Source organism: Oryctolagus cuniculus, chromosome 6 (assembly GCF_964237555.1).
Source record: "Oryctolagus cuniculus chromosome 6, mOryCun1.1, whole genome shotgun sequence".
Taxonomy (NCBI): domain Eukaryota; kingdom Metazoa; phylum Chordata; class Mammalia; order Lagomorpha; family Leporidae; genus Oryctolagus; species Oryctolagus cuniculus.
Genome location: NC_091437.1, coordinates 17,762,065 through 17,784,994, shown reverse-complemented (window position 1 = coordinate 17,784,994; position 22,930 = coordinate 17,762,065). Strand labels below are relative to the sequence as shown.

General features: G+C 40.9%; 1 long non-coding RNA gene across 4 annotated transcripts in view; it reads right to left on the bottom strand.

Annotated features, from left to right (window-relative positions):
- Window positions 1–21,706: 21,706 nt before the first annotated feature.
- LOC138850135 (uncharacterized) overlaps window positions 21,707–22,930 on the bottom strand; it is a 155,009-nt gene continuing 153,785 nt past the window's right edge. For all 4 annotated transcript variants that reach the window (XR_011389696.1, XR_011389695.1, XR_011389698.1 and 1 more), the window contains one exon: window positions 21,707–22,927. This is a non-coding gene — a long non-coding RNA (uncharacterized lncRNA). The remainder of the gene's footprint in view (window positions 22,928–22,930) is intronic.

Genomic DNA, 22,930 nt, shown 5'->3' with positions numbered 1-22,930 from the left:
AGAAAGCAATAGAAGATGGCCCAAGTCCTTGGGCCTCTGCAACAACATGGGAGACTTTGAAGAAGCTCCTGGCTCCTGGCTTTTGATCAGCACAGCTCCAGCCATTGTGGCCATCTGGGGAGTGAACCAGCGAATGGAAGACCTCTCTCTCTTTGTCTATCTGTAAGTCTGTCTTTCAAATAAATAAATAAATCTTTAAAAAAAAAGAGTTAACTGTAAAACTTTTTCTCAGTTTTTTGTGTTTGTGTCTGAGTATGCAAATTGTTGAAATCTTTACTTAGTATAGAGTTGGTCTTCCCCATATAAAGTTAATTGAAAATGAATCTTAATAGAGAATGGGACTGGGAAGGGGAGATGGAGGAGGAGGGATGGGTGTGGGTGGGAGGCCGGTATGGTGAGAAGAATAACTATATTCCTAAAGTTGTACTTAGGAAATTTATACTCATTGAATAAAAGGTTTCTCTGAGGAAAGAAAAAGTTAAAGCATTCTGAAGAGAGGAGAGAATTACTGACACCAGGAAAAGCACTAAACTGTGCCAACTATCATTGGTTAATTCTATAGTCTGCTACCTCTTTTCATGAAGATGGAGCAAAGCCATCACTCACCCTATGAGGAGAACCACCCAGATGACCACAATGAGCCATTGTATTTTATCAGCTTCATGGTTCTTTGGTCCCAAGCAATTGATACAGAAGCTGGTTCACTTAAGAAAACAGAGATTTTATTGCAAGGGTATGAAAGAGCTCTTGAAATCCACAGGGGGCTGAAGATTGAGTCTTGGAAAGGTCAGCAGCCAGGGCACCTCTGGAGCCCTAAGTGGCAGAAGCTAGCAGACAGAATCATGGGGGCACTGCCCAGGGGGTGAAAAAGCTGTCAGTCTTAGGGCAAAGTCATATGTCTGCCCCTTAGAAAACTGGGGAAGGCAGACTGATTGACAGTCCCCAAATTAGCAATCTTAATGACAGCAAGTAGTTCTATAGCATTTCACTCCAGTCAGGCATCATATCACACTCTTTACAGACATTAGTTCATTGAGGGCTCACAGCCACCTTGTAAGGCTGGTTCTGTTATTGGAACCATTTTATCTAGGAGGAAACACAGATCTGCTCAGAAGCTGCGTACCTTGACCAAGGTCACAGCTCATAAATAGCCACATCAGCATTTCAGTGAAGCAGGGTCATTCCAGAGACTGATGCTGAACTGTGTCCCATGAGGCCTTTCAATGAATTTCCCAACTTCCCAACATGGGGTATTATTGTCAGTAGATTGTAGAAGGGCTGCAGGTGGCAAAAACAACATTGGGACCTGAACTACCACTAGCAGTTACTGGACATTTAATTTACTATGTGATATAAATCTAAGCCTAAGGAGTTAAACATGGAGCATTGGGGCCCTCAGTCTTGCACAGACACTAGCACTATAACTAACATACTGTAAAAGAATGATAGAAGCTCCATGAGAATGAACAATCTGGTCTGTCAATCAATAGCCAGAACACTGTCCACCCTGAATAGCACATGGCGGGGGCTCACCAAGCATTTCTGGAAAAAATGGATGTGATGAATATGCCTGAAATATCTGAATGATTTTTCAAACCAGATTCAAATACAAGATTCCTGGGGTCTATCTGTGGAAGAGATGCGAGGTCAAGATATAGAGAGACAGGTTAGATCACGGAACACTTCCTGGAGCAGAAGGCTCGACCTTCACATGGTAGTTTTTATTACCTTCCAATCAGCAGGCAGTCGAGCAAAAAAGTACAGCATCTTCATGATTAATTTATTCAGGGACTTTGCTAGAAACACAGTTGTAATAAAAGAGATGACTATGTTAATGTTTCAAGTTGAGCTGGAAAGGATTTGAAAACAAATGTCTTTGATTGTGTTTTAAATGTGATAATACAACTTAAAAAGAGACTCCCAAACCTAAGCATTATCAGGATTGGGGTGGGAGAAGATAATACAGAAAGAAAGACTATAAAATGTACGTTTTAAGAACTGCATTTTTTTAAGCAGTGAAATAGGTTAGGGAATGGGAACAAAGCTAAGAATTTTTTGTTTTTGTTTGTTGCTACTTTATAGAACTGGAGATAGAGCTGAAGGAACATATTTTGTTTTAAAGATTCACTTATTGGGCTGGCGCCGCGGCTCACTAGGCTAATCCTCCGCCTTGCGGCGTCGGCACCCCGGGTTCTAGTCCTGGTCGGGGCACCAGATTCTGTCCCGGTTGCCCCTCTTCCAGGCCAGCTCTCTGCTGTGGCCCGGGAGTGCAGTGGAGGATGGCCCAAGTGCTTGGGCCCTGCACCCCATGGAAGACCAGAATAAGCACCTGGCTCCTGCCATCGGATCAGCGCTGTGCGCCAGCCGCAGCGCGCGGGCCGCGGCGGCCATTGGAGGGTGAACCAATGGCAAAGGAAGACCTTTCTCTCTGTCTCTCTCTCTCACTGTCCACTCTGTCAAAAATAAAAAATAAAAAAAAGAGATTCATTTATTTATTTGAAAGTCAGGGTTACACAGGAAGAAGAGAGGCAGGGAGAGGTCTTCCATCCACTGGTTCACTCCCCAAATGGCCGCAATGGCAGGAGCTGCACTGATCTGAAGGCAGGAGCCAGGAACTTCTTCCTGGTCTCCCACACAGGTGCAAGGGCCCAAGGACTTGGGCCATCTTCTGCTGCTTTCCCAAGCAATAGCAGAGAGCTGTATCAGAAGTGGAGCAGCTGGAATATGAACCAGTGCCCATACGGGATCCCAGCACTGCAGGTGGCAGGTTTACCCACTATGCCACAGCACCAGCCCCCAAGGAGCATATTTTTTTGTTTTCAGTGGGTCGAGAAATCTAACATCCTATTAAAAACTTCCTGGGGCTGGTGTTGTGGCTCATCTGGTTAAACAACCACCTGAATTGCTGGAATCCCATATAGGTTTCTCCACTTCTGACCTACATCTCTGCTACTCTGCCTGGGAAAAGCACTGGAACATGGCCCAAGTGATTGGGCCCATGTACCTGTGTGAGGGACCCAGCTGAATCTCCTGGATCTTGTCTTAGGCCTGGCCCAACCCCTGCTGTTGCAGCCATTTGGGGAGTAAACCAGCAGATGGAAAATATCTCTCTAACTCTAACTTTGCCTTTCAAATGAATAAAAAATGAATCTTTTAAAAAAATCTCCTACAGAAATCATGTCATTTTATTTCTTTTAGGAGAATAAAGCTAACATTTAGGCAGCTTATTTGTCAGAGACATGACATGACATCATTATATTCTTAGAATTATATCCATGAACTACATTGAACCTGTTCTCTTTGTATTATTACCACTTTAACATGAGAGAAAAAAACATCAGATGGAACAACAACAACAAAAAGACATTTGGGACAGGCTAGTCCACTCAAGGCCAGGGCTTCTCTACGTGGTGGCCACCCATGCAGCACCAATTGTCAAACATGTTTGACAATGTTTCTTGGTAGGCAGATGTTCAAATTAGACATCGGGGCAGAAGTGAAACAGTAACAGTGATGTTCTTATGAAGAGACTTCTAATTTGCATACAGAAAGCAAAGCACTGAAATGGATCTACTTTGTTCGTTGACAGTTGCCTTCAAGGACAAATACTGAAATCCATTCCATTTCATTATTTTCATAGATCACTGAATAGAGGAACCCCCCTAGCACAATCTCTACAAATATGGAGTCAACCTAAATTTTATCAGCACTGGTAGCCAAAGCAATGAGGTAAGACCAAGGGGACGTCTTTGGAATGTTTATGAGCCCAGAGTTAAGAAAGATACGTGAGTATTCTCTACCCATTGCAACCCAGGGAAGAGACAAGAAACTACTGTGGAAACACCACAGAACATGAGCTCAATGTGCAAAGTGAAAAGTCAACCACATACTCTGCGTAACCACAAATAGAAGAGTTGAGAAGAGGAATGTTTGGCATGGTGCTTATTTGGTGCTTGTGATGCCCATACCCCATACCAGAGGGCTGGGTTTACCTCTTGTCTCTGCTCCTGATTCCAGCTTGCTGCTAATGTACCCACTGGGAAGTAGCAGGTGATGGCTCAAGCAGTTGTGTTCCAAGCTCCTGGTTTTAGCCTGGGCTAGTCCTGGTTGTCGCTGGCATTTGGGGAGTGAACCAGCAGATTAGAGATCTTTCTATCTCTCTGCCTTTCACAGTGATTCATTTAATTTAAGAAACCAGAAGAGCTGCGTGGCTACTCCAGGAAGACTAACATACCCAGAACTGATGAAACCCAAAAATGCAGAGGCTAAGAGAGAACTTAATCAAAATATTTAAAATTGCCTTTGGAAATCATGACACAGGATTGTTTACCATAAAAGTTACTGAAAGAGAAGTGGTTTGGCATGAATGAGGTAAGTACATAGCTAATCTTAAGAAGTTTTTCTTTCCACAACTTTAATGAGTGTGTGGAATTCAGACTAGTAAGGTCTCCTGAAGACAAGGTCTTATGTTGCTCATTGCTACATTTTAATTTCCAACCTGGAGCCTTGAAGTATTAGATGCTTATTAAATGTTTCTTAGATGGACAAATGAATCAAACAATGAACCATGAGTTCATTTTCAAGGAAACTGAAAACTAACACAGAAAGAGAATGAAAGAATCATGGATAAAAATATAATAGTCTTCTCTATTCATTAAACACTGCAGCCTCCCCAATAAAATCGACCTATCATGTGCCCAGCCTGTAATCTCTAACTCATTAAGAAACTGCTATGCACTGCAATCCACTGAATCAGGTTTAGTGGCCATCATAAAGCCCACAGACAGACACTGGACTTTCCTTACCTACCAACAACATCATGACAAAGACCCTCTAGCCTTCTCTGGTCCTTTCCAGAAAGTTTTCCAATCCATCTTGCAATCACTCAGTTTACCACTGTAGTATAAAAGAAGGTGGAGAGAACATATAGACAGGTAAACGTGGTTTTACCTGACCTGTAGGCATAGTCTGGAGAGCTCCAGTAGAGGTGAAGAGTACACAATTCTAGAGCTTTCCAAGAAAGCTACCTGGGCAGGGATACACGCACTGAACCTGGAAGGGTGCACAGGGGTAAGCATACCAGAAGATTAGGGGATAGGCCATTCCCACAGGAGCAATAGCACGAAAGCCAGCAAGGGAGGACCCTTCAAGCTACACAGTGACTGCAACTTTTATCACCTATGGAGAAGATCGGGAGACGAGGCTGGGAAGCTTAACTCCATTCAGTTAGGGTTGTGTTTACTCAGACACATCCTGCCCCACTGCCCAACACAGAGCCTGCCAAGAAGCAGAGGCTCCAAAAATGTTAGTTCAGTCTGGACCCAAGATAGTCAATGTCCACATTCACAAGCAAAAGAGAAAGCAAAGAGCAGTAGGTCACTTAAATGACAGGACACTGCCCCTCGTGACCTGCGCCCATCACCACTTCCTTAACCCCTCTGGGCTTGGAAACCCCCACTTCAATGAATTTAAGAGTGAAACGATGCCACTGACCTCAGAGTATTGTTGCAAGAATTGACTGCAGTGTGGTTTGCGTAAACTGCCTGGTACAAGGCCTGGCACCCAGAGATACTCAATAAACGGCAGCAATTATCGGGGTCTGTTCTGCCGCTGAGCTTGGCAGCACCTCAGTGTTTGCTATTATATCTATTTTGGCAGGGCAAACTGAAACAGAGCTGAAGAGCATGATGGTGAAAGCAGTGCGCTGCAACTCTGTTCTGGTCTCGGCTGGGATTGTTTGTTCAGTCCTAACAGCTAGCTCGAGGCCTCCTTTGGGACTCTGGGAAATCACCAGTCACACGGTACCCAAAAGGCAGGCAGAAACCTGAGCAGGCGGGAGGGAGGCAGAGGCGGCTTTTGTGGAGAAAACATTTGTTCCCCTTAAAGAAATAGGATGTTTGAAAAGAAAACACGCAATGTCGGAGCTGCAGACTCCAGCACATACGTTTCAGTTACCACTCGCTCCAGATGGGCTGGAGGAACCAGCCAGCTACATGACATATTCCCTTGCCAGGAACAAAACTCACTACAGAGAATGCTGTGTTCCTGCACAGAATAGTTTTTGTGCTGTATTCAACTAGAATTGCTTCCAATCGCTATTTTCCAACAAATGATCACCGACTCTAATTCCTTAACTTCATGATGCATCTGAAACTCCTACTCTCCATTATCAATTTGTGATTCTGGTTATTTGCTACACCTAGGACACTGCCTGGAGTTTCCCCAAGCTTTAGAAATGCAGAAGAAAATGAGTCCAACTACACTGGTCTAGACCTGAACTGAGCAAGGCTCTTGGCAAGGGAATTATCTACATGTAAACTGAGCCTCACAGCAGGGAGCTTGGACCTTCACAGCCCCAGACAGGAGACCAGCAACAATGCCCACAGAGGAAACCTGAAAAACTTAATGGAGAGAACTGGGTGTTTTGTCCTCCCCTGCAAAGGTTTCTTCTCTGTGCAGTAACTTCCCTTGAAGAACCTGCCTAAGGAGTTCCCAGGACCATCTCAGCACCTCCTGCTATCTGTGTCCTCCTTGTTTGCATCAATGATATTGAGCCCAACTAACCAGCTTTCTAGGTGCAACACAGTTCTCCACTTAGAGTTAATGTTAGCAGCCCTAGTTGCAAGTTTTGGGAGATAATATATTGCTTCATTTTATCATTCTTCAGTAACTAAACTCTGGTCTTCTGTTCAAACAACCAAAACAATATTTACCTTACATTATCACTTAAACTTTTCATTAATACTACAAAAAAAAAAAAAAAAAACTTTTAGGGACCTCAGGATTTAGCAAACATCTCATTCTTAAAATATGTATTTATATTATTTATATGTAAATAGACAACTCATCAAATATTTATTTTTTAAAGGTTATGAGACGTATCTTTAGCTTTAGGTTTTTTTTATATTAACTTGGGATTAAAAGTTTTCTAGACCTCTGGTGTTCAAGTAAAATTTTTTTTTTCTTTCCTGAGCATCTCTTCTATGTGTACTGTGCAGTGCTCTCCAACTACGAATCCAAAAGCAGTTCTACAACATTGAATGGGAATTCCTGCTGCGATATTCTAGGAAAGAGCAATGAGAAGAAAACAAAAGTGATTTGCTTCTACTATTTAGAAGTTAAGTCTGCCTGGTAATAAATTGGCTTTGTGTAAGCCAGAACATCTGCCTAAAGTTTCTTTCAGAGAATGACTGCATGTGAAGCATGAACAACTCTCTGGCTGGCTGCCTTCTCCACAGTCTTTGACTTTCCTTCATGAATTATCCTTTCCCGGTTTGATCTGTTATGAAGGTGGTTCCCATTTGAGAGACACGATAGCATTGCGATTATACACACGGATTCTAGAGCTGGCCAGGGTTCAAATCCCTGGGCTGCCTCTCACAAGCTCTATGTCCCCAGGTATCTTGGACTAAGGCACACACTAAGTAACTTATAAACAATATAAGTTTATTTGGCTCAAGCTTCTGGAGTCCAGGAAATCCCATAACATTGTGCCAGCACATGGCAAGGTCCTAAGTGCTGTATCAACGTAGGAAAGGACAAGCTAGCAAGACTGAGAGGAAAAGTGGTCAAATTCATCCTCGTATGAGGAACCAACACCTGTGACACCACCACTAATCCCTTCATGAGGACACAGGCCTACTGACCTAATCACAACCTAGAGGTCCCAAGTCTTAACACTTTAACAGTGGCAATTAAATTTTGGAGGGGATCTTCAGACCTTAGCATTAAGCACATCCCTTACATCTCTGTAGCACAGTTTCTTCATTTGAAAGGAGAGGGCATGAGCTATATCTACCTCCTTCAGGAAACACTTAAGAACTTCACAGTCCCTAATAATTGTTCAAACAGTAGATGATATATAATCCCCTTTCATCTTGTTCTGCTACCTCCACTACCATGAAGGTCTTCAAGTTTTTGATGATTGACATATCAATAATCAAGATGACTTTTACTATTGTCCTGTAGGGCACCACTTGCTGAGCCAATGCTCCAGTGTTTTCTGATGATTGGAAACCACTGCTACCACCACCACCAGAAGCCACTATCACTGCCCTGGTACAGTAACCAAAGAGAACACTGTAGAACACCACCTGCTTTTGCAAGCATCAGTACTTATTGGGCAAGGTCACTCATGTAACTCTTGGTAAAAATGCAAAACACCAAAATTTCCTATAGGATCTACATTTCACAGAGCTCAGCTCAAAGATACACACAAACCATCTCTAAATCATGAACAGTTCAGTTACTGAAGCAATCTAACATTTTAATCAGACAGTCAACAAGAGTAAGAAAATTTTGTCCAGATGAAGGGCAACATGTATCATCTATTCATTTCACAAACACAAGCTCTTACAGTATTTTCAGTCTTAGACCCAAGTTCCAGGACATTTTCTGGAATGTTCTCTGATCACGACCGGGCTCTGTGCATTAAGCAGTCATTACAAGCAGCCATTGTCTTAACAGGCACCTTACAGATTGCCTTACCCTATTAGAAGTTGATGTTCACACACATACACACAGGGTTTTACACATGAAACAAACATGTTGGCTTTTTAGCAACCCTAAATATATTTCCAAAATACTCAAAAAAATGGAAATATGCCCTAGGTTTCCGTATCACCTCCTTCAATGAGTGTTTGGGTTCCTGGTGATTTCCGCAGGCCTAAGCACGCACTAATACACCCACGTGCATGCTTCTGCCCTCCTCTTATTTGCTATTACCCTGTTTTCTTCAGCCATCTTCTTTACCATTATCTGCTCAGCCTGCACTTTCCCTTTTTTTAAAAAAGATTTGTTTATTTTAAAGTCAGAGTTACACAGAGAGAAAAGGAGAGCCAGAGAGAGAGAGGTCTTCCATCCGCTTGCTCACTCCCCAGTTGGCCACGATGGCCGGAGCTGTGCCGATCCAAAGCCAGGAGCTTCTTCCAGGTCTCTGACATGGGTACAGGGGCCCAAGGACTTGGACCATCTTCTACTGCTTTCCCAGGCCACAGCAGAGAGCTGGATCGGAAGTGGAGCAGCCGGGTCTCAAACCAGCACCCATATGGCATGCCGGCACTGCAAGCAGTGACTTAACCTACTGTGTCACAGTGCTGGCCCCACACTTTCCATTTCTAATACCACAGAGGCCACTTCTACTTTCTTTGCTGAAACCACCAACGTATAGAACCAAAGTTTCATACTTTTTGCACACACTTCAAGTACGTTTAATAAAGGAACACACTATGCCTTTATATCTAATGAGTAAAGCATGACAATATGTTTTGGAAATCTTCGCCTCATTTTTTTAAAGATGCATTTATTTGAAAGAGTTATGCAGAGAGAGGAGAGGCAGAGAGAGAGAGAGAGAGCGTGCACACACGTGAGAGGTCTTCCATCCAATGGTTCACTCCCCAATTGGCCACAAAAGCTGGAGCTGTGCTGATCCAAAGCCAGGAGCTTCTTCTGGGTCTCCCACGTAGGTGCAGGCGCTCAAGGACTTGGGCCATCTTCTACTGCTATCTCAGGCCATAGAAGAGAGCAGGATCAGAAGTGGAGCCGCCGGGTCTCGAACCTGCGCCCATATGGGATGCCAGCCTCTGCCTCATGTATTTTTAAAAACTGTTTTGTGAAAGAAAGAGAAAATAAAGAGGCTCCCATCTGTTGGTTTGCTCCCCAGATGCTCAAAACAGATCTCACTCGAAGGGATGGAGTTCAGAGACTAAACAAAACCTAGATCTTCTCCATGGATGGCAAGAACACAATTGCTTGAGCCATTAGCACTGTTTTCCAGGTTATACATTAGTGGGAAGCTAGAACCAGAAGCTATAGCCAGGAATTGAACCTGGGTATTCTGATGTGGGATGGCAGCATCTTAGCCACTAAACACACCACTCTCTACCTCATACACTTAACTGACTTTATCCCAAAGTACAGATAAACCCTAATTTACTTCTTCATTGATGAAGATTTAGCTCTTTCCATTTTAACATCTGTGAGCAAAGCTTGGATTACCATGATTATATGTTGTCTTTCAAATATGCAAGTTTTTTTGTAAGACAGATCTAACAAGTAATGTTTCTGGCTTAAGGACTACGCTTTTTTTAAAAAAAAAATTGTTTATTTGAAAGTCAGAGTTACATAGAGAAGGAGAGTCAGAGAGACGGGTCTTCCAACCACTGGCTCACTCCCCAGTTGGCCCCAACAGCTGGAGCTGCGCTGATCCGAACCCAGGAGCCAGGAGCTTCTTCCAGGTCTCCTACATGGGTACATGGGCCCAAGGACTCCATCTTCTACTGCTTTCCCAGGCCATTAGCAGATAGCTCAGAAGCAGAGCAGCCGGGACTCAAACCAGCACCCATACAGGACGCTGGCACTGTAGGCAGCAACTTTACCCGCTATGCCACAGCACCAGCCCCCTATATGCTTTTTCAACATTGAAGTGAGAAATGCCTTTCTAAGATGGACCTGATTACCTAAGTAATAGAAGTTCACAACTGGAAAATGCTGTAAGTAGTGAAGAATATAAGCCTCTCTTGCTGTGGATGGAGAGTTTTCCTGGAACGGATATGGGACTTCATACTTTTTTTCGCCAACCACAGGGGAAAGTTATTTCTTTTCCTTTACCATAAGTATGATAGAATATATTAACAATGTCCTATTTGGTTATAGACTGGTGGATAGTACTTGCAAATATTTTCTATAGGGTGTTTCTAAAAGTATTCAGTCACATCTTTAATTTCCTTTCTTGCATCTCATTGGTGAGGTGTTAGTACCATTACTCTACTTTCTTTACAAAAAGATACCAGCGGGGCCAGCGCCGTGGCACAATAGGTTAATCCTCTGCCTGCAGCGCTGGCATCCCATATGGGCACCAATACTAGTCCTGGCTGCTCTTCTTCCAATCCAGCTCTGTACTGTGGCCTAGGAAAGCCGTAGAGGATGGCCCAAGTGCATGGGCCCCTGCACTCACAGGGGAGACCCAGAATAGGTACCTGGCTCCTGGCAGATCAGCACAGCTGCAGCCGTTGCGGCCATTTGGGGAGTGAACCAAAGACCTTTCTCTGGGTCTTTTTTTTTTTTTTTTTTTTTGACAGGCAGAGTGGACAGTGAGAGAGAGACAGAAAGGTCTTCCTTTGCCGTTGGTTCACCCTCCAATGGCCGCCGCGGCCGGCGCACCGCGCTGATCCGAAGCCAGGAGCCAGGTACTTCTCCTGGTCTCCCATGGGGTGCAGGGCCCAAGCACCTGGGCCATCCTCCACTGCACTCCCGGGCCACAGCAGAGAGCTGGCCTGGAAGAGGGGCAACCGGGACAGAATCCGGCGCCCCAACCGGGACTAGAACCCGGTGTGCCGGCGCCGCAAGGCGGAGGATTAGCCTAGTGAGCCGCGGCGCCGGCCTCTCTGGGTCTTTCCCTCTGTCTGTAACTACCTCTCAAATAAATAAATCTTTTAAAATAAAAAGATACCAGATCTGTTTGTCTTTTAGAGTAATTTCAATAATGGAGTTGTACCTTTCACAGTGAATTCACTCATTAAACACCTTTGTTCTGAAGCTTTGAGGAAGCTTCAGATGAGTGCATTTCTACAGTTTTTGGGAAAATCCGATGAGTGCATTTCTAAAGTTTTTGGGAAAATAGCACTAAAAGATTATGGCAAAAATAATTTCAAAACTCATATATGCTAGGGGACTTCAATAATTCATGTAAAATGTATATTGTGATGGAAAAACAGATTTGAAGATTTTGGAACCAAAATAATTCCATTTTCCATGAACTTTTTGAAATATTTTCACATACTAAAAATACTTTGCATTTCCTCTTAGGTAATTCTCATCATGAACTATTTCTGCCTTTTATGGGAATTTTCCTTGGTAATTCTAGATTTAGGAAAATCCATCACTGGCGCCAGCACTGTGGTTCAGTGGGTTCAGTGGCTGCTTGTGGTGCTGGCATCTCATACTGAGGTGCCAGTCCGAGTTCCAGCTGCTCCACTTCTGATCCAGCTTCCTGCTAATGCACCTGGGAAGGCAACAGAAGACAGCCATAGAACTTGGCCCTCTGGGAGATCAGGATGGAGTTCCCAGCTCCTGCTTTCAACCTGGCCCTGACCAGACAGTTGTAGCCATTTGGCAAAGTAAGGTTAATGGATCATCTCGGTCTCCCTTTCTCTCTTCAGTACTCTGCCTTTCAAATAAATGTTTTTTAAAACAAAATGAATCATTTCTTGCAAGTTCAAGTTTATTTTCATAGAGTTAAATAAAGTACTTTCTAATATTTTTATTTGTTGATTCTTTCTCAAATCTTTTTTCTTGGTAAGATTCATTGTCACTTATCAATTTGTCTTACCTCCATTAATTTCTAATTCATACTGTGACATTTTAGTAAACTTCAGAAATTTTATGCTTCATTTATGTGCTTACAAATCTTTTTTTTCACCACTAATCCTTTATAGATATTCCTCTGGGTACTATATATTGTAGCATCTTCATTTTACTTATTTTAAAGATAATGGGAAATTTATTTTTGATAAAACTCAAAATGTCATATGGCAGAATATTTACAAGTAGGATTTGAGGTGTTTCCCTATTTTTGGTTTTATACCATTGAGAGAAGATAATTCATTTGAATGTTTTCTATGTATCTTCTACTTTAGAATGTATTAGTAACTGTGAAGTTCAACACGTGAAAACACTGAAGAAGCTATCTTGTGTGTTGCCATTGAACATTTAAGTATATGAAAAAGACAAAGACTCACTATTTGAATTTAGTTCCTGAGATACCCATGACTACCTTTGTCTTCCTAATGTACTAAAAGATTTACATCACAACCTCCAGATTTCTACTGACAATACAGTTCTATTTGTCTTTCCTCGATTTTCATTTTCTACTTGACACTGCAAAAAATAACAGTGATTATCAACCTTTAAGGCATGTCTTACAAAAAACGGCTCCCCCTCAGAGTGGACTTGCTGGATCCTAGGGTAAGCATTAGTGCAGCTCCAGTAGAGATTATGCCAATTATAATCCATCCTATAATAGATTAGAAGTTCAGGTGTCAACTTGTTTCCTTTCCATTTTGCTCATGATCATGACTTAATCTGCACTTGCCCCATGATTAAAAAAGTTTAGCTTCTTTTCAAGTTCATCAGTAATTTAGATATTCTCTTTTGTGAAGAGCAAGGTAAAGTCCTGATACCCATTTGTCTATTGTGTGGACTGTCTTCCGTCTCATTCTTATCATTTTAAAGAGTTCATTACATATACTGAGTATAATTCTTTTGCCACATTATGTGTGTGTATGGAGTATTTGCCTTTTTATATGCCATATAATTTTAATAAAATTATCACATAAAAATAAAGTGTACAAAGAGAAAAATAATTCAGGCATGGGCAAGTATTGCTATCAAAGAACTGGCAACTACGTATTGAATACCTTTGAATAGAAATTATGGCTATAGTTATAGAGCAGAAAATAGTATGTTATGCTCCAAAAATTATTTAAAGTAATACACACAATTTAAAGAGGCAAGTATTTGGATATTTAATAGAATTACTTTTATAGTTAGATTTTCTCTATTATCCCACTCATTATTTCCCTGTTGGAGCCATCTGCTCTATTTTTTTTGTCTCCTGTCTTCATTCCTTGGATTAAATATTTTTCTTCATTTGTTCTATATATTAACATGATGATTACTTCATCACATTAAATATTGAAACAAGCATCCTTGAGTTACCAGCATCTAACTATTTTTTTTTTTACTTCTACAACTTTCCTGCTAGTGTAGAGTTAAACACCTTAACTCTTTTTTTCCTTTTGCATTGTTGTGACAATATTTCCCTCCTTATATTTTAAGCCCCACAAAGCACTATTAATATCCTTTTATCATTTGTATCTGCAATGGGCATTCAACATTCATTTCTCTAATGCGTTTATTCTCTTGATTGTTCTTTATTCCATTTTTCATTCTTAAATTTTCTTCTGTGACTATTTTACATCCAAATAATGTTATAAACAAATTCAGCTCCTATTGAGAATATCTATACTTCAACTTCATTTTTGAAAGATTTTTGCTGTGTATATAAATAACCATTAGAAGCTTTGGTCTCATAGTCCTTTAGGAAAGTCATTTTATTGTGAACTGGTTCCTATTATTTCCATTGCAAAACCAGAAATCGGTCTTACTGGATTTCTCTTCCAAGAAAATCCAGTTCCTTCCCAACTCTTTATAACCCCTCATGAACCTTAATGATTTTCATCCTCAGAATCCCACTCCTGGAAATTGTTTTCCAGAAACTTTTTTATATCAAGAGGAATTGTATCAATTATTTAAAATTATGTATTTTTCCCCTATCATGGCACAAATTTCACTTCCTCTGGAAATAATGATTTTTTACTCTTTCTTTGCATGGTTAACAAACTCATTAACCTTGAATTTCAATAGCACTTTGGAATATGTTAATACTATATTTAGGACAAGTACTTTGACTTCCTAGTCTCACCAATTTTTCAATATCTAAAGAGTATTTAACTATATTATTGAATATTAGGTCTTATTTACTTTGCATCATCGGGAATTTGTTCTTGAATATCTGGCTTCTAAACTTCTTATCTACCTCAATTTTCCCCAATTGTCTTCTCTAGTTATTTAATTCATATTTTTCATTTTCATTAGCAGAATTTCATTTCTTCTATTTATTTTACAGCTATCCTTTATATTCCTCCAAAGACCAAAAGTTCTTAGTTTAAAATATAACAGAAAAATATATCAACATTCTCAGTCTACATTAGAAAAATCTACTTCTGCATTTTTATTTATGCTTTACAAGTTTTTCAATCGATTGATACAATTAATGTGTGTAGAGTTTCTCTCACTTACTATAGTTCCTTGTAGTTTACTAACCACTGGAGACTTAATCTGCTAACAACCAATTTTTGCAAATTGGGGTATAAATATAATCAACTTCACAGTTTTGACAAATCTATAGACATATAACAAATCCCCCAACTGATAAAATATTGTCATTATACTACTGTCCCTTGTGCCCCTTTTCTGTAAATCCCTTCCTTACCAGAAGCAACCACGATTCTGATTTCCATCTCCATGATTTCTTTTTCACATGTTCTTGAACTTTATATAAATGTAATCATATTGTGTATACACCTTTCTGTTTATTTTCCTTCCAACATTTGAGAGTAATCAATGTTGTACTAATCAATAATTATTCCTTGTTCTTTTTGAGTAATATTCTATCATAAATTCATCACAATGTATCTTCCCAGTTGTTTGATGAAAGACATTTCGGTTATTTTGGGGCTCAACTAAGATCTTGCTATTCTTGTAGATTATAAAGATACTTCCAAGAGTTAGTGGAAAGTGCAATTAAAAGGGTAAATTTTCTTCCAAATCCATGCACAGTTTTTTCATAATACATACTTCATATGAATTTCTTCAAGATTCCTTATATTTTTTCAGAGGGGGATGAGTGAGACATAATTTAGATATAATAATGTACACCAACTTGAGTATACAGCTGGTGAAATTTGTTGGTCATATACAGACATGAAACCACTACCAAAATCAAGATATAAAATAGCTCAATACCTTAAAAGGTTTTATTTACCCCTTGCAGTCACCCCAGTTTCCTGACCTCTGGTCCCAAATTCCAGTACGCATTGTACTTGAGTTCTTTCTCTATAATACCATATGAATGGAGTTGTACATGATGTAGTTATGTTTCTCTTTCAGCTGCATATTTTTTCTCCAACTTCATTGTACTGTCTTTTACATATCACAAACTCTGCCCAATTCAAGTACAAAATTCAATGATTTTTAAAAGTGTACTTAGTTGTGTACCCATCACCACAAATCAGCTGTAGATTTTCATCACCTCAGGAAGATCCTTCACTCATTTCCTGAGCATTAAAAAGTTCATCTTATTTCTACCCTAGGTCCCCAAAAAACCACTCATCTACTTTCTATAGCTCTTTCTAGATATTTCATATAAATCACATCTTAAAACATGCAGTATCTTTATCTTGCTCTTTTTCATTTTCACATTGTTTTTACATTTATTTATTTATGTACTTGAAAGTCAGTGTTATATAGAGAGGGAGAGAGAAAGAGATCACTGATGCACTGGTTTACTCCTCAGATGGCCACAATGGCTAGGACTGGGCCAAGCTAAAGCCGGGAGCCAGGAGCTTCTTCCAAGTCTCACACATGCATATAGGGGCTCAAGCTCCTGGGACATCTTCCTCTGCTTTCCCAGATGCAATAGTGGGGAGCTCAGTCAGAAGTGGAGCAGCAAGGATTTGAACCAGCTCCCATATGGGATACCAGCATCGCAAGCTATGGCTTTACCTGCTATGCCACAACACGGACCCCACACAATGTTGGAGATCTGTCCATATTTTAAGTGTATTAGTATTTTGTTCCCTTTTTTATCATTCATTGTCTTGTATTTTATCCAAGTGAGTAGTAGTATTCAACTGGTTTACCCATCTACATTTGATAGACATTTTGACTGTTTTAAGTTTGGAGGTATTATCAACAGTGCTCCCATAAACACCTTCAGACAAGTCTGTGTGGAACATTTATTTTCCTTGCTTTTGGGTGAAACTTTGGAGTAGGACTGCCAGATGCTACGGCAGGTACATGCTTATTTCTAGGACATCTTTCTATTGGCTTCAACAGCAGTTACACAATTGTGCTTTCCTCAAAGTTCCAGTTGCCTCACATCATTACCAACACTTAGTATTAGCAGTCTTTTAAATGTCAGCCATTCCACTGGGTTTCAAACAGATCTAAAACTACAGTTAGAGATCTATTGTAATGTAATTTCAAGCAAAATCCTGATATATTTTACAAGATATATATGGTAAGGCAAAGGAACTAAAAAAAAGTCAAAACTGGCTTGAAGAAGGAGGACAAAGTTTAAGGACAACATCAACAACACACAACTACTATAGTCATGTGTCACACAACCATATTGGGTCAGTTACAAGCTGCATACACAGTAGTGATCTCTTAAGATCCTGATGTCCAGTGATGTTGTAGGCAACTCAATTTGGGTAAGTATGATGCTTGCACAAGGATGACATCATCTGATGATGCATTTCTCAGAACAAACTTCTATAGTTAAGTGATGTGTGACAGGGTGATACTGGTTTAAGGATAGGGACAGAGATTAATGAAGAAAAAAGAAGAGCTCAGAAACAGAACCCCACATGATGGTTCATATTGAATATTTGAGTATTTATTCAAGAAATACTTAATGGATCCCTATCATTTGCTGTATTTGTCACTATATGTGACTAATACTGCAGATATAGCCATTAGCAAAGCATTCAAAACTTTCTACCTGGTTGTTGCCTATATTCTGATTGCAGGAGAAAAAAAAAATCAGAAAAAAACCGTATGTCAGATAATTCTAAGTCCTTTGGAGCAAAGATGGACAGGAGTGCTAAGGACCCATTTTAAATGTTGTGGCAAGGATGGCAAGCCACGTACGTACTTGGGAGGAAAGCTTTCTAGGGAAAAATGCAGCCAGCACACATTTGCTGAGGCAAAGTTTGTGAGGACCAAGTACAGTGAGGGGGAGCCGGGGACAGAGCCAGAGGGTGTCAGCCTAGCAAGAGCCTGCGCTATATCACACACGATCTTATAGGGACTAGGAGACATCTGGCTTGGACAACGCCTGGGTACTGAGCAGAAGGTTTTAAGTGGAGAGGTGACACCAACTGATTTAACACTTCAAACAACAATGGCAGTCTGAGATAGAAAGAAGGGGCAAGAAGACATAGGAAGTGTGGCTGAATCAAAGACTCATCTGGCATTTACAAGGGATCCTGTGGTGAGATTAGGGAGGAGAAAAAAAGATAGCCAGAGGAACAGATAAACAGCAGCTGAAGAGAAAACAATCGCAGAATTTTTAAAAAACTATAAGATAAGAGAATTCATCACCAAAAAGCAGATATCAGATGGATAATACAAGTGTTTTTGAGAGGACAAGCAGTTGGGGCTGAAAAAGACTACAAGTTTAAGCATAGGGAGTGATTTGCTGGGTTTCCACAGCACAGTATGAGCACCATGTTGGGAATACATCTAACAACTCATGAACATGAACACATGAGGCACATACATGCTACATGTTTCATACTTGCCAGCCCAACTACAGACAATATCACAAGACTGTAGACAATGGGGGAAATGAAGGTTGACTTCAGGATGGGATTGACCACAAGGGTCTATAGGCTGAGGACAAACCAAGTTACTGGCAGGAATTAACAATGGCAGAGAGGACACAGCAAATTGGGAGTAGGTGCAAAGTTCAGCAATTGCTGGAGACCAACCTGCCGAGACCTCTTAGCCGTTTTCAAAATCGCCCTCACACGCAGTTTCTTTAAAATATTCCTGCATGTTCGGTTTGTTCTCGTAAGATACCACACTCCCAAATGCACCAGCTTCAGTTAGATTTCCCCTAGGTCACTTCACAGGTCACTTCAAATAGCTTTGCCCCATTTACCTCGCTCCTAACTGCCAGCTCTGCTCTAACACTAAATATGACCCCGGAGTTCCAGGAAGATACATGTCCGTCTTGCCAAAGGCAACCATCAGGGGACTTGTGGCTGAGATCCTCCCTGGGCCAGTCCCTGTAACTCTGCTCCAACCCGACTGGAGCAGGCCCTGTTTGCAGGGCTCAGCTGTGAGCTAGTGGAGGCGCTGTTTTGCTCCTTGATACACAACATCTGGGCTTCGCCTTGCAGAGCCGCCTGGTTTCTAAGTAGGAGGCAGGCAGGATCAACAGAGCAAGACTTGGGAATGTCACCCCCCACATACACATCCTTCTTTAATTTTTCCTTAAAAGGCTCACACCCCGGTTCATTTTCACACACAAAGACGTCCTTTGTATTTCATTATGACCAAGTCACAAAAGTAAATGTTTTTCTTTAAAAAGAAAGTGGGTGTGGATGATGGTCTCTTGGTGGAATGTGAATAAAGACTTTACCCCAGCAAGCAGAACTTCAAAGTCAAATGGGATTATACGGAGCCCCCAATTTGGCGACCATGCTTTTGTTTTAACTATTTATTATTTTGTTTCCCCCTAATCTGGAAGGAATTTTGGAAAAAATTTTAAATTTAACCATATTGGCTTAAATAATGCTTTAGTTTCTGAATCAAGTTACACTGCTGAGAAAAAAAATTTTTTCTTCATTTTCTGTTGCTGAGGTGGACACTCAACCCAACTTCTCACACGTGTTTTGTTATCACTGTTATATATGGAGCTCCCACTCCTTTTCTACTTGGGAAGAAGGGAGGCACCTACCAGATACAGTTCAATGGGGCCAGGCAGAGTACATTATCTTACGAAAAAATACACTTGAGTTTCCTTCCCATCACTCTTGATGGAATAATCACATGAAGCATTAGGCACAGTGTGCAAAAGACTGAAACTGGATATGGGCTTACTCCATGTAGCTTTTCTACATCCCTCAGTGTTGGCCATGTATCCCTACCCAAATGCCACTGTTCTCCCCAAATTCCTCATGCTGTCCTTCCAATCACAACCTCCTTTTGAGAAAAGATCTTAAGAACACTTAGGTACATTGAAGGCATTTCAGAAAGTTCATGGAAAATGGAATGAAAAGACAAGACTGTTTTTATCCAAAAAAAATTTTGAAATCCACACGTAGTATTTTCCTAGCATCCATTTTCCCTGTTTTTGAGTACAACTCATACATAATGAGTAAGACTGGAAGCGTTATGTGTCACAGCAGCTTCCGCACGGAAAATAGCAACACGGGGAGACAGGAGAATGATGCTTCAAGGAATTTCAGAGGCAGCCAGCAGGAGCCTTCTTGAGAACAAGGTTTTCTAATACCTTTGCAAATGAGCACTTGTATCACCCTCCTGTAAACAGTCATGAGTGTGAGAAAATGAAGGCTCTTCCACTTGAAAAAATAGCTATTAATTCAACAGGTTTGTATTCAATATTTTTTATTCTGGTTTATACTTTTTTCCCCTGAGGCCCACATTTTGTGTCTTGATCTAGCACACACATGCATCCTCAGACTTCTGAAATATTTTCATTAAAAGGGACTTGTTTGCCCCATACCATGCACTCTGATGCTGCCTATGCTGTTTGATTCAGCGGGGAGGGTGGGGGCTGTCCATCCTATCTCACAATACCTCATATGCTCCAGAATAGGAATTACTCCCACAGCAAACATGCAGTTTGTGATATGTTCTATAGCTAAATAAATAAATAAATAAATACCCAAGTCTGATCTCCTTGAGAAGGGAAATAAACGGAGATTCAAAGGTGAAAAAGACACACACAAGAAGGGCAGCGCTGCAGAGGGGAGCACATGCCAGCAGAGTGCAAGGAGCTTCAGAAAGGCCAGCACAGTATCTCAGCTTCTCGCCTTTGCGGAGGCAGAGAGAGGGTGTTTGTGTCTAGAGAGGAGATTCTAAGGTGAGACAGGAGTGTAATGTGCAGGAATTTTCAGCAAGAGTAAAGAACTCAGATTTAATTCTACGTGTAGTGGGTAACTCACCCAAGATTTTCGAACTGTGCTAACTCAGGTTGTGCAGCTGAAGTTCCTGTAAATCATTCTGCATTTTGACCTCCACCGTCAAAGATTTCACACATTTTCAGAAAGAAACCAGCCAAGTTCCAGAGGAGCGGAATGATTGGCTCGCCAAGGCCTTTGGAGAAAGCAAGTACAAGATGAGCTTTTATAACCCAAGGCTAGAGGAATAAGCGGAACAACCCCCTAGACAAATGGCAATGAAAGAGGGGCAGAAGTAACCGTTTCTGCTCACGATGAAGTACATTTGAGAAGTTCCCACTCTGACGCATGGGTTTTCTAACTGCTGCAAGTAATCATTCCTGCTGTATCTTTCCTATGTGACACATAGCTTTCTATTCACAAATTTCCATCTTCTAACCTATGCATGGACAGCCGTGCCTAAGAAAATAGGTGCAAGAGTACATTTGCCAGTTCTCTGGGTATTCCCATTTTACTGCTTTTGTGGGAATCCTGCTCAAGCTTGCCTGTTACTTTATTTAATATGCCTCCTTGTAAATTCCAGCTGTTGACCGTGCAATTAATCCCTATATGGAGAAAATATTGGCTCTTGTTACTGCAATACCTGAGTTTCATCCCAACAGAATTGTATCCACTGTAGCCCTCCCATTATTCTACTGTTGTTCTTCCCAACTATATTACATTCCACACAATGAACACAGCAACATCTGCATAGTTGCTCAACCACGGATTTCATCTCATCTGGAGTTCTAGTTTCCGAAGTTCAGGGTTTTAAGTGAACAGCATCTTCTGCCTTACTTCAAGAAAAGGCTACTACTTTGCTTGTTAACTCACTCTAGAATGTGGTCCAGAGAATTCACATGGTGGACCACAGAATTTTCTTACTAGGTCCTTTTTAACTTCCTGTGCTACACTGTAAGTTGTTCCAACTTTGTGGCCTCTTCTTTAGACAGATGTGTCAAGAACTGTTTTCCTTCATTATAGCAAAATAACAAAGGCTGATCACCTCAAGAACCAACCGTAGAGGAATATTTACTTTCTGATAGGAACCAAAACTTCCTGATATTAAAAAAAATCGTGGATCTCAATGGGGACTCAGCAAACTCTAGGGAGCCTAACCTGCCCCTGGCATGTCACTTTGGACTTACTTCTAACATATCACACACACACACACACACACACACAGCCAGTTCTGATCATTACAACATAATGACTGAAACAAAGAGAACCCCTACATCACTGTCATTGATTAGAAAACAAAACAAATCCCCAAACATTCTCAAAAGTTCCAATCTGGGGATAGTAACTGAGGAAAGATCACCAACTTTTACAACAGTATCTGAGAATTTTTTTAAGTCAGGAGAAGAAAGAGCTAATTATTTTTCTTAATTATTACTATCTGGAAATTTACTCTGATTTGGCAAATGCAAGTACTAATGAATAACACCTGGATTCAGGGCAAAATTATGAAAGTAAATCACATGTTTGACCGGTTATGTTTTTTTAAGACAGAAATCAAGAAGATACATTGCCAAACCAAATGTGGATGGATTTTAATACGTTTGTTATATATACAGTTAAAGGCTGCTGGGTATAAGCTTAACATTATTTATTGAATTAAACATATTTGTCAAATGGAAAAGAATTTGGAGTTAATACAAATCCTTGATTGGAGAGAAAACAGAAAACTGTATGACAAAGTTCACCTGCATGCAAACTTTTAAGAAAAATAATTGATGAAATTTTCTGAGGACTTGTCTAGTTTTACCAAGTTTATCATTTCTATCTTTATTCCTAAAATTCAGAGGGGATGTCTCTGTGATCCCTGCTTCCACAAACAGTAGGAAGGCTGTCTCTCCTGTAGACCGACTCCCACAAGGTTCCCCATTTTACAGTGCCTGAGTTAGAAATTATTTCAACAGGGTTTTTTTTTCCCTAAAATATGGAAAAACTCAACCTTGTTGAAAAATACAAAATTCTTTTCTCAACTAAAATTCATAATTCCTGGGGCTGGAGCATCTGCCCCATTCTGGACCCTCAGTTTCTTCCATTTCCATCTGCTGTCGTTGGCCAAGCATCAGCTCTAGGACCAAGGCTCCTGAAATGTGCTTTATGTCAGATGCGTGACCTCTAGGACAACGCGCCCACCTTCTCCCTCTCATTCGTTGCTCCCTGGCTCCACGGCAATCTGCCGGGAAAGGGTATGCCTCGATTTGTTCTTTGTTTAGTACCACACATGGAGCAACTTGTCTTTTTTTAGAAAATGAAGAAGGAAATTCATTTCTTACAGGTCTGGAGGCTGACAAACCGAAGGCTGAAGGGCTGCATGTCACGAGGGCCTTCTCGCTAACGGGGAGAACTCTGCAGAGTTCCGGGGCGCCATGGAGCAGCTCCTG